Below are 13661 nucleotides of genomic sequence, written 5' to 3'. Positions count from 1 at the left end.
AGGTGTATTTTGCCCAGAATGCCTTGTTTATTAATTAATCCAAGTGATTTGTTGCTGAGGAATAAACAAGGGCTGATTTTCAACAGTTCTAAAGCTGGTTCACAACAAACGCAGAACACTGCATCCCTAGCTCTAGTTTACTCGCAGGATGTTTCATGCTTATTTTTAGTTTAAGTATCTTTCCCAGAATTGCTTGTTTATCAATGTACCCAAGTGATTTGTTTTTGAGGAATGCATGTATCAGTTTTGACAATAGGTGAAGTCAACGGTTCTAAAGCTGGGTTCACAACCAATGTAAAGCACCTCGTCACTAACTCTTGTTTACGCGCAGGATGTTTTCCCCTCATGCTAATTTTTTGAGTATCTTTCCCAAAATTGTTTATCAGGGCCTATTCACACTATGCCATCCGTACCGTGCCCAGGCCTGTTTCCTGGATCGTTTGAGAAGTGTGAGTGCGCTGAATCGGGCTCAAGCACGGTTCACTTGGCCGGCCCTGGCCCGGTTGGAAGAGGTGTGCCTGAGCGCGGTTCACTTGGGCTTTGGCATGGTACGCTTTAAGCGGCTGTTTCATATGGATTTATTAATCATTCTTACTGTTCAGTGAACGCAAACTGCCGTAGTTTATTAAAGAAGTAAACCCCTCATTGCACGACAGCTGCGCGGCTTAAGCAGACCTCCTCATTCCTGAAGCACGAGAGCTTTAGGATTGTTTATGAGCGCCAAAAGTGGCGGATCTGTTCGGCGAAATATCTGACTGCATGTCACTGCATAACAAACGACTGAAACGATATAACTAGAGAAATCTCCACTGTGCTGCTGAGTGAGAGAGCGCTTCTCGATGAACAGCGCAGCAGCGATGACGTAAGCGTGCCGAGGCCCATTTGTGGTGTGAGTGCGGGCCGTCGGGGGAGACGGGAGGGGGGACAAGCGTGCTTTGGCCCGGTTCGAGGCAACTGTACCTAGTGTGAGTACGGCCTCACTTTATCCAAGTGATTTGTTTCTGAGGAATAAATGCTTTTCAGTGTTGACAATAGGCGTTTTTATTGGTTCTAAAGCTGGGCTTACAACAAATGAGGAGAACTGTGTCACTAGCTTTAGTTTACTCAAGGGATGTATCCACTCATGCAAACTTTGGTAACACTTTATTTGGTCCCACTTTATATTAAGTGTCTTTAACTACTATGTACTTGCATCAAAAAATAAATACATGGTACTTTACTGTCTTCATAATGTATTTGAGAACACTTGTGGTGCTCGTGAGTTGGGATAGAGGTTGGGTTATGGACAGGTTTGGTGGTATGGGTAGGTTTAAGAGTGGGTTAAGGTGTAAGGGATGGTCAACAGTGTATTTACAAGTGTAATTACAGATGTAACTACATACAAGTATTTGATCAAGCATAAGTACAGAGTAAATACATGTATTTACACAATTAATACATTGTAACTAAGTATTAATTTCTGTGTAAGTACAAATTAGTTCAGGACACAATATAAAGTGGGACCCTTTATTTTAATGGTCCATTTGAGTATTAGTAGACTGTCTGCTTAATATCTGTTGATACTGCTCCTCAACAGACATTTAATTGACTGTAAGGAACTTAGCGAGTACATGTTAACTTGCACTAACCCCAACCTAACAGTCTGCTTATAATCTAATGAGAATTAGTTGGCATGTAGATGCAATGTAACTAAAATTCAACAAAGGGACCATCAAAATAAAGTGTGACCCAAATTTTTAGTTTGAGTTCAATTATTTGAACTTCCACACATTCCACCACATTTGCCCCACACAGTGTTCATTTGCCTCTTTATTTTGCGGTTTTGCATTGACTTTGTTTGCAATTTACTTTACATGTTTTGTTTGAGGTGAACCTCATAGTTCTAGTTGTATTTCCACCCGAGCCTGGTACAATTACAAACCATTTACAGCCTCATGTTTTCATTAGACTGAAAGAAATTATCTTTATAGACAATAAATCTAAGTGTTTTTGACAGCAAAGTTTTGCTTATTATAAGTTAATAAATGAGTCTCTGCGCCTTTTCAAATTATTCCCTGCACATGCTGACAGTACTGTACTGCCAAAAAGATTAGAAAATCTGGTCTCAACTTTTTTATTTTGTATTCATAATGGTTCCGGTAAAACTAAAGAATAGTTCAAATTTGCCATTTGTTGTAGCCATTAAGTAAAAAGTAAAAATAATAATAATAATACAGAAGTAAAAAAGCACTGTTTTAGCATTTGCAAAAGTATGCAGGCAACATAGAGCAATCTTCTATTGTCAATAAAGCTGTTCTCACGCAAGACAATTTTAAACCAAGCAGTCTAGGGAGTAATTTTGAGTTTAAAATCTAAAGTGAATTCTGCATAGATAAGCGTTTCATTTATATGTCAGGTCACATTAGTGATATCTCAGTGAGGGTTCATGTGCAAAAGGTTCATTGTTGATGTTTTTAAGATGTATAAAGAACAGTTCAGTCAATTCAAGTCACTTTCAAATCCTTTGTGTGTGTGTGTGTGTGTGTGTGTGTGTGTGTGTGTGTTAATACATATGAATCCATATAAATTGAGCATAAGTGAGGCAGTGATGTAGACATTTAACCTCTTTTTTTCTTTCTTTCTTTCTTTCTTTCTTTCTTTCTTTCTTTCTTTCTTTCTTTCTTTCTTTCTTTCTTTTTTTTTCTTGTTTTATTCTGTTTTTTTTTGTTTTGCTTATTTATTTATTTATTTATTTATTTATTTATTTTTATTCTATTTTATTTTGTTTTATTTTATTTTATTATTTTTTTAGTTTAAATCTATTTTAAAATTTGTTCAATTTTATGTCATTTGTTATTTTATTCTCTTTTATTTTGTTTTATTTTATTGCATATTATATTAATTTAATTATTTTATTTAATTTTTTATTTATTTTATATTATTATTTTATTTTATTTTGTTGTATTTTATTTTATTTTATTATTTTTTTATTTTATAATTTTTTGTTTTAATCTATTTTTTATTATTTAATTTAAATTTATTTAATATTTATTACGTTTTGTTTTATTTTTTAATTTATTCTATTTTATTTTGTTCTATTTTATTGCATTTGTTATCCTATTCTATTCTATTTTGTTTTATTGCATATCATATTAATTTAAATGTTTTTTTTGTTTTTTTTTCATTCAATTTTATTTTATTTTATTTTTTTATTATTATTAAGAGAGAGTAAACAATAAAATGGACCAAAATAAAGGAGCTGTGTCCAGATATTTATGCCTACAGTTACAACTATTGGAAACTAGATCACCTATAATATATATAAACTGTCCACCAATAAACAGAGATTTATTGATTTCAATTCAAGGAGTGTTTAGAAGACCAATAGCTGAATGTTCTTGCTGAGAGCCTCTTATAAAGACGCTCTTATTGACTGACGTATGAAGCACTCCCAGAGATATATTCATCATGTAATCACACTATTTCTGCATTCGCTTTGAGTGACCTTTTATGAAATCGATATCCTTTTCCACATAGACCTATAAAGTCCTCAGTAACACAAACACAAAGAAGAGGTCCTCTTGATGACTTTGGACTACAACTTTTATTTCCTGGCATTAGCTTAATTAATTTCTTAAGCTATTCAAAGATCCAACGGGCTGCGGTTCTAAAATAACAAGCGCGCTCTCTCTAGTGTAGAAGTAGACCCCGGAGGACTTGACCCCTGCATGTTCGGGGCCAGTCAAGTCCCATCCACTGTCTCTGGCACTGCTAAAATGAGACTGGGGACTTTGCTACCGGCCCCAAGATTCACAATTAAAATCCAGCCAGAGAGTGGAGGAGAGACAGACTAAAGAAGCTCAAGTTATGGATAGAGGTCACAGAAGTAAAGAGAAATGTGAAACTGTAATTTTTGGGGTATTTAATACAGGTGTAGGCAAAATTATTATTAACTAAGTGCAATTTAAAGACATAAATGGGTTATTAGGTTTACTAGGCAAGTTACAATAGTTAGGCAAGATAATGGATAACAGCGGTTTGCTCTAAAGACTATATATATATATATATATATATATATATATATATATATATATATATATATATATATATATATATATACATATATGTTTAAAGGGGCTAATAATATTGACCTTAAACTGTTGTAATTTTTTAAACTGCTTTTATTCCAGTTAAACTAAAAGACTAGAATGAAATGACTTGGAAGAAGAAAAAATGTACTGTGAACATTTCCTTGGTCTGTTAAACAATGTTTGAGAAATATTTGAAAAGCTATATTGATTTCCCAGGAGGGATAATAATTTTGATGTCAACCATGTGTGTACATATACAGTTAAATTCGTAATTATTAGTTCCCCTTTAATTCTTTTTTCTTTTTTTAAATCCCAAATGATGTTTAACAGAGCAATTTCCACAGTATGTCTGATAATAATTTTTTTCTTCTGGAGAAAGTCTTATTTGTTTTATTTCGGCTAGAATAAAAGCAGTTTTTAATTTTTTAAATGCCATTTTAAGGTCAAAATTATTAACCCCTTTAGGCTGCATATTTTTTAAAAGTCTACAGAACAAACCATTCATTCATTCATTTTCTTCAACACATACTGGAAAACATCCACACACACTCATTCACACTCATACACTATGGACAATTTAGCCAACTCAATTCATCTATACCACATGTTTTTGGACTTGGGGAAAACGGAGCACCCGGAGGAAACTCACATGAACACGGGGAGAACATGCAAACTCCACAAAGAAATGCCAACTGACACAGCCGAGGCTCAAGCCAGCGACCTTCTCGCTGTAAGGCGATTGTGTTACCCACTAATTGGGATGCATTCAACAGATGATTCACACTGTAAAAAATGTTACTTAGATCTAACTTATAAAAAGTGAGGCAAGTGGTTGCATCGGACGTTTTAGGTTGATTCAACTTCCAGCCTTTTTTAAGTATTTTAAACACTAAAACATTGCTTAAAACAAATGCAATAAAATTAAGTTGAGCCAACTAATATTTCTAAAATTACTCAAATCAGATAAACTTACTTTTTTTGTTAAACTTAACTTACTTATACATTGCTATATGTTGACTGTACTCATTTTAATTAAGTATTATGAACTTAATGATCTAAATAAAATTAACCATGCATATGTCATTTAAAACTAATTTAATTGACTTCTGGCTGTAACCTCAGAAAATAAATCTTCGTTTCTATATTGTAAGCACAATATACACTAGTAAAAACAGATAAACAGACTTTCCTGTCAATAACAATTAAATAAGAATGGGAAGATGGATTAAAGACCATAACATGTATTCAATATCAATCGATGTTCCTTTTAATAGTGACTACAAAATAGGCCATTAATGTGGCTACACGTACACAATACATAAATAAAAACATTAATAATACCAGATCCTATTGAGAAATCATCCAAGGCAACTCAGTGAGGAGATTTGCATATTTTGATGAAGATTTAGGATGCATAATGTCCAGTCCCACAAAGAGTCTCTAATATATCTCAAATGTATACAGTTTTGATGGATACTTGAAGTCGAGGACATCGGTAAGTCCAAACAGGAGCCATCATGCATTTGACAGGTTTGGCAAACCTCTGACAGTCCTATGATAATCCAAACTGTGTTGGGCTGATGGCAAATTTTTCCCGTGGGCAGCCGCATGCACCTCTGATTCCTCACAACTCTATTGGTAGAGACAAAAAGAAACAGGAGTTTAGGTGGTTGCTACCAAACAACATTAAATAGCTAAATACTGAATAGGAAATAACTACAAGTGAAGTTACAAAAGTCCAGTGAGAATGATGCATGGATGAAACACCTTAGTTTATCAGTTAAAAATTACCTTAGTTAAAATTACCTAACTTCTAATTAAAAAATAAAAAAAGGTTATAGAGGTTGTGTAATTACATTATTCCAGGTGTTTTTAGTTATCAAATTTTAAAGAAAACTGTGATTTTACTCAGTGTAACAGTGCATGTCATTGTGTTTTCCTGTCAATCAAAGAATTGTTAAAATTTAGGTATTACATTTTTTGTTTATTTTGGCAACTTATAAAGCATAAGAATGTGTATTTAGTTTAGATATTAAAACTGTTTGAAAATGGCTATATGAAAACTATAGAATACAAGTTCTATAATTTAAATGTCATCTTCATTTTGCACCAAACTTTGCACGTCATAATACAAATTTTATTAAATAAATAAATAAATACATTGCCATTTTACACATTACATTAAGGTTTACATTACATTTTTGCTAAAGCTACATTTAATTGACTTTTTCTTCAAATTTAATGTCACTGGCAAATGACAGTTCAGTGATTCAGTGTTATCAGTTAGCTTTATTGAAAGACTGACAGATAATAAGAAACTGCATTAGGATATTTTTATACTGTTTTTACTGTTGCACACATAATATCTGTGTAAAAAAAACAGTAAAAAATTACTGTTGCACTTCAGATATCAAATGTAAGTTAATTCTATGGAGCCCACTAATGTTTGCAATTTTACCAATGTTTTACTTGCCTGCAAATAATTATAGCTGTAGTTGTATCTAATGTTTTTCTTACCTGGATGTGAAGTTTGAAGATCCACAGGTAACAAAATCACTTTGGTATCTAAAGACCAAGAACATGCATTTTAGAATGAGGTGCATACAGTTTAAATGGTTCTGTAAACATCAGTAGTAAATGTAATTTAAGTTAAAATAAATTGTAAATCTGTAATTTATTCACTATGCAGCATTAAAAAACTTATGGACTAAATCTCTAAAACACAAACTTTAAGTTATACTTTCTCTTACGTTAAACACAAACTACTTAACTGTTGCATACGTTTCTGCATTTAATATCCATCCTTAATGTGCTGCTATAACTTAGGTGAGCTAACTTTAGCTAAGTTAGCGCTAGCAAACTGAACCCCCACACCCCGACCGCCCACCAGTGACCTTGTTAATCGGTTCTGCAACGTTAGTTATACCTACTAAGTGTTTTAAAACTACTTTCACTATTTTTTCTCAATAATATCACTTTTAATCATTAGCATAAACTAGCGTTGGTTAGCGTTAGCCAACTTAGCTTTCCATGTGAGAGCAGTCTAACTGTTAACATACCTGAGGCTACAGTACAATTTACAAAGCTAAAACCTCACCTGCCTAGCGAAGACAGCAGTTTTGCATGACTTTACAATTATCATTCGGCTAAATTTGCAACTTACCGTGTTAATCAGATCCGCTGCTGGGAGAAGTTAATGTCGACCATTGCAGAAGCTGCGTCTGCCTGCTAAATCCCGGGCAATGAAAAAGGAGTCACGCAAAACTATAAAAATCACGTTTTATGAACACCTGCCCACATCGACAGCTGCTCTAATAAATTGTCTGTGTCAACTCACTTTTATAACATTTATTCTACACAATAACCACGTAAAAAAATCTACTCAAATAAATTGCATTAGTTTTATTCAAAATATACAGTTATATAAAAACTGATATATTTTAAGTAAAGAGGAAGCAAATTTAATTTTTTTGGCATAAAACAAATAAAATTAACTAGATTGCAATTATTTAAAGTAGATAGAACCAACTTTGTGAGTGTAGCACTTTTTACAGTGCATCTGAAAAATCAACCTTCTGCCACTTTTCCAAATGATCAACTTAAAGTCAAATTATTATTTGTTGCTGTATATAAAACCTCTTCTCATAAAACTTGCTGCGTTATTATTATTTTTTTTACATGTTTAGACCCAGTTCTCAAAACTCTCCTGTGTTATGACTGTCTTAAGCATAGTTTAATAAATTACAGCTCTTATAAATGAAAAAGCAAAACATGAAATCATTAATAAATACTTCAAACCTAATTTTGCAAGTTAAATTGAAATCATTTTGTTTTCATAGAAAAAAAGGAAAAACAAAGGCATTTGCCTTTCATATAAGCCACTTCTGATACCAAATGATCAACTAGAAGTCAAGTTCCAAAAAACTTGTTCCTAAAACTTGAATAGGCAACAAGACTTTTGTCAGGTAGTGTACAGTGTAAAAACTGCAGGCCTCCACATAATTCATTTAGGTTGTCCCAACAAAAATCATTTAGGTTTGAACAAATTTAAGCGGATTGAACATAAAACAGTTAAATTATCCCCAATAATCTCAAGAATAGGGTTGTTTCTACTCGTATAAAAAATGTTTTGAGTGTATTTAGCTGTTTTGGAATGACTGCAAAATTGTAAAGTTAATAATAATAATAATAATAATAATAATAATAATAATAATAATAATAATGAATATTGATAATAATAATAATAAAAAAAAAATTAATAAATAATAAATATAATAATAATAATAATAATAATAATAATAATAATAATACATTATTATTTTGGCAAAACTCAAGGACACCATACAGTAAAACAAGAGCATCAAAACAACTAGATATGATAAAAATATACACATATATAACAATTTACAGAAAATGTACAACAAATCATGGAGAAAATTGTTTTTACTTATAATTTCATATAAAATAAGTAACATTATGAACATAAGGGTTCGGCATTGAAAATGAATCACTCTCACTGTATTTTCTTAGCTTTTGCTGTGACGGCATAAGTCATATTTAAGATAAATTTTATACATTCATTCATTTATTTTCCTTCAACTTAGTCCCTTATTTATCAGGGTTCGCCACAGCGGACAGAACCAGCAGCTATTCCAACATATGTTTTACGCAGCGGATGCCCTTAGTAAAAGTGTAAAAAAATAAAAATAAAATTGAGGTAACTGATAAAGTTAGTAAACCATTTTTATTTTCTCAAACATCAGACTTTTTTTCAAAAATAGTGTTTTACAAAAACAGCTATTTTTACTGCCTATTTTTCAACTACCCATATATGTGCATCATTGCACAAACCAGACATCTTCTTTTTTTTTTTTTTCCTCAATTGCTGTAAGCTCCGAGCAGATATAACCTCGTAAACAACCATCTTTCACTCGAGAAGCAAAACCTAATAAAAACTCGCCTGCCGTTCACAGTTTGTTCTGTTTATATACAACAGATATCAGATATGCAAACAGTGACAGGAAAGCAGACAGGAAGAGGAAAATAACATTGCAATATATTGCAGCAACGGCGTGTTGGAAACGGCAACAACAACAACAAAAAAATCGTTCACAGAAATTGTAAGACTAAATGCATTGTTCAAAAACCATTAATATCAGGAATGAAAAGAGTGTTGAGGAGAAAAAAAAATGCACGAGGGAGCTCCAATGAAATGTGTGAGCAATACAGACGAGAGAAAGTGCGGAAGGAAGAAGTTGAGATGTCACCCCCGTTCAGGCTCGGAAACAATTATTCCCTTCTCCGCAGTTGCGATAACTCTCTCTGGACCTCCACTCAAAGTGTGGGGGAACCGGCTTGCTTTATGAAATCCACTGGAGACGACTGCTGAAAATATTCAACTACGGACTCCTTCCACAATAAGTCTCCGGAGACCCGGCACGGGCCTTTCTGTGGTCCTTCGGGAGGAGAAGGGGTCTGATAACCTCAAGAAGCAACAATTATTGTGGGACTGATCAATGGCACAAGGGTATGAAAGGACAGAACACTCTATATTCAAACACCATCAGTGCTATTCCGTCGGGAGCCAGGCGCGTGTGCAATGAATATATACACCGTAGCCACAAAGCTAGACAATGGAGAGCTATCTGCATCATGTATCGCTTAAAGACAACATGGAAATACAACTGATGCTGTTTAGTTTCATAGTCTACCTTCCTGGTCACACTGTGCATGACTCCCTGGTGCATGTTGCTGGAATAAATGTTTCTAGTCCAAATATTGATATATTTCTAAATCAAGAAGCACTGTCTAGACCGCAGTTGTCAAATACAGTTACTAAAGAGCCAAAGCTCTGCAGAGTTTAGTTCCAACCCTAGTTAAACACACCTGATCAAACTAATTGAGTCCTTCAATCTCGTTTGAAACCTACAGGTAAAGCTACAGTCACACTGCACTTTTCTCCCTATAGACTTCTATACATATGTATGCGAATGTGTGACCGGAAACGCAAGCTTGTGCGACAAGTTTCGCAGTTTGCTGCATTGCAAAGTTTAAGCAAAGAGCTTAGAATGACCGAAAGGTAGGCTTGGGCGGTATCCAAATTTTGATACCGTCAAACCTCCTCCCTATTTACCTCGGTATTAAAAAAATATGACATAAGGCTCAGACAGCGTCGTCAAGGTGTTAACTTGTGCCTAAACCATTCAGAAATTGAATACCGTATTTGCAACCTTAGGTTCGCAGTCACCTGTTTGTCTTGTTTGTTTTAGAGATCTCTCTCTCATTCTCACTCACACACACACACACATGCACACGTAGGCACGCACACGAGCGCGCACACGCACGCACACAGAGAGAGAGAGAGAGAGAGAGAGAGAGGGGCAAGGCAAGGCAAGGCAAACTTTATTTATAGAACACAATTTAACACAACCGTAGTTGATCCAAAGTGCTTTACAATAAAATAAACTAGACAATAAAACTAAAAATAACTGGTATTAAAAATACAATAAAATATATTTAAAAGTAATACTAAAATAGAGAGAGAGACGCAAAGTACTACGCTCTCTCATTCACACACACACACACACAAGCAAGCAAACAGCATCCTTGCGGATGCGCGCATGCTCGCTCGCTCAGGAGTTCCCTTTCAAATTACACCAGAGTTACCGATTGTTCCCGAAATTTGTAAATTTGTGGCATTAAATAAATAATTGTAATATTTAATACTTGTCTCCTATCTAAGTGCATTGTTTTTTATGACGGGTATAACGGTATTCAAACTGACGCCCTTGCTATTTTTAGATCACACGATACATCATATTACCGTATTACTGCCCAAGCCTACCAAGAGGCGACCCTCAGTTGAACGTTCCATTGCAACAGCAGCGCTCAGCAATAGCCTCGGATTCCGCCATGTAGAGTGAAAGCGATTGGCTGTCCATTGGATCTTATTGCTGTCGAGATGACGAGCAGCTGCTTTGGTTTTTATTTATTTATTTATTTGAAAAGCACAGATGCAACATCAAAGACGACAATACAACACTTACTATCACAATCATCAACACTTTTAATAGTTTATTTACAGACTTATTATATGCTGTAGTTCTACTGGAAGTTTCATTCCAAAATAGAATTCCTGATTCGCACTAGAGTGTCGCCTCTTGGTAATTCTATGCTCTTTGGTTTGAGCTTGATAAACTCTGACCTGTGAAATTGCATCACGTGATTGTGTAACACCAATCGAAGACCAAAACATATCTCCTGCTAGGAAAGTTCTCGAGATCTACCTAAGCTTAAACTCCCCTCTCGCCTGGCACACGGGAGGGGCCCCCGGGCTCGAGGAACTTATAAGCTCAAATCTCTCTCCCAGGACAGCATGCCAAACAAGCGTTATAATCAATCATCAGCTAAGTGTGAACTCTTGAATGATTTTTAAAAGATGTGCCCCAAATCCTACCCCTAACCATATCCCTCATTAGGGGGTGAGCAAAAACCATACTAAAGCGTACGAATGAGATCATACAAATGAATATAAGTCAGCCATTAAATCTAAAAGTACAAACTGTGGTAAAAGTGTGTTGGAACTGGGATGTGATGTGGGAAAAGACAAAAGAAGGGGTCACCACCACAGGGTTCCTGGGAGCCTGGAGCTCGTCAGGTGATTTATGGGCCTGCTGGGCTTCCGTAGGCCGGACGGATTTTCCCAGAGGCACATCTACCGGAGTCGAAATTACAGCCTTCCCCTCCTCCCCTCCCCGTTCCATTCCTTCTCCTTCCTTCAGTCAACATACGAACACTGGGGACGGCCAAATTATTCTCCCACTCTCTTGGTTCATTTTCAGCCTGTGTCCACTCACTCAGTCTCCCTCTCTTCAGCAGAACAACGAGGCCAACCTCCACCCCCCCTCACCCTCCTTTCATTTTCTCAATCTGTTCTCACTCTCACTCAATCTGAAGTAGTCTTAATAAGACAGTGCTCTTTCCTAGACGAGAGATTCTGACCTTCGCTGCCTGCCCATTTAATTGAAAGACCTGCATAGCTCCGAGTAGCTGCCATTCATTCACACTGTCTCCCTTCTGAGTCGTAACTCTTCTCCAATACCTGCAGTCCACTTCTGCCTCATAAAGTCACAGATGCTTTCTTTATTTGTCAGGTCTTTATTTTTCATTTGTTGAGCCTTATTTTTCCCCCTCAACAGATCGATATGGTATGAATCTCACTCCATAGCAGCTGAATCCATATATATATATATGAGCCATAAGGTATAATATCGTCTCTCAGATTCAAAAGATCCACTAACAATCTGAGGCAGAATTGCTCATGGAGATATTGGTAGGAGCTCCGCAGAGAAATGGCCCTAGAAATCTACTTTTCTCTGCGTTCGGTGGTCTATAAACTCCTTCTAGCCTCGGGCCATATTAATTAAGGTTCTGTTATTAAGCAGTCGGAGAAGCAAGAAGCACAAAGACGATATATCTTGGAGTGTTTAGTGGACATGTGCAGTGCGGTGGACTATGATGACTGATGTTTACAAGTAAAATATGCACTTGAGTTACGTTTAGGGCGGAGGAACACAATTTCAATGAATAAATCAATTAGAGAGAAGAGGATAAAATAATAATATGAATTTCCATTTAAGCCCGGGGTTTTTCAGGGGTTGTTAAGGACCCTTAGATATGATGATCCCCTCTTGAATATCATCCATTGTAAAATATAAAGGCAACTGTTTTCACATGCACAGGCCTTTTTTTAATATGTGCTTAAAACATTGAAGTCTAATATTAAAAGAGACAAACATAAACATGCCTGGATTAAATAATCAGCTCGTAAAAGTAAACCTAAAAGCTTGAAGATATTAGTATCTACCAATGTGCAGTTGTGTCAATCTGATTTCACCAAGTAGGACATGTTCCTGGAATAACTTCTGTGTTGATCCTGGAACAACATTCCAATCAGCCACTAACAATTAAGGGATATGTTTATTGTTTATGTTGAGTTTAGGCTTACGGTTAGGCTTATGCATTTCTACATGATTGTTATGCAACTATTATTCCCCTCTGATTTTAGGAATAATTTACAGTTATGGATGGGTTTAGGGGAAGGGATTTGGTATGGATTACAATTTTGAACAAAAATGATGTTCCAAGATCAACATCGATGTTAATCCAGGAACATGTCCTACTTGGTGAAATCAGGTCAGCGTGACTGAACATGGGTATTTACTAATATCTTCTAGGTTTTATTTCAATTTTCAGAGTGTCAGTTCAATGCAAAAAAGAGAGGAAAAGAACATAATTTTAACATTTCATAATTTCTTAATTACCATTTCGTTATTAAAGGTGAAGTACGTACTGTAAGTTTGACACGCAGTGGTTGAACTAGGTATTGCATTCCTGGATCAAAACAAATGCAAGCGCAGGTTGTCAGATTGAGGACCAACAGAAGCGAGTCTGACAATCGAGCCTGAGGGCTGGTTTAAATCGTGTTCTAAATAAAAGCAACGGCACAAGATATTTTCTATATTAAAAGGAGTTTAGTTCTAACAAAACCTCAAATTGATATTTTAGAAATGGTTTCTATTTCTTGCTGCT

General features: G+C 35.2%; 1 protein-coding gene and 1 long non-coding RNA gene across 3 annotated transcripts in view; both read right to left on the bottom strand.

Annotated features, from left to right (window-relative positions):
• ptprga (protein tyrosine phosphatase receptor type Ga) overlaps positions 1-13661 on the bottom strand; it is a 514388-nt gene that overhangs the window by 314642 nt on the left and 186085 nt on the right.
• LOC147841642 (uncharacterized) lies at positions 5315-7326 on the bottom strand. Its single transcript, XR_015502315.1, has 3 exons — positions 7234-7326; positions 6588-6635; positions 5315-5702 (listed from the first exon to the last, which is right to left on the bottom strand). It is a non-coding gene; the product is annotated as an uncharacterized LOC147841642 (long non-coding RNA).

Source organism: Danio rerio, chromosome 11 (assembly GCF_052040795.2).
Source record: "Danio rerio strain M-AB ecotype USA chromosome 11, GRCz13ab, whole genome shotgun sequence".
In the NCBI taxonomy this organism is placed as follows: Eukaryota; Metazoa; Chordata; class Actinopteri; order Cypriniformes; family Danionidae; genus Danio; species Danio rerio.
The sequence above is the reverse complement of the archived record's forward strand: the minus strand, read 5'-3'. Positions and strand labels throughout refer to the sequence as shown.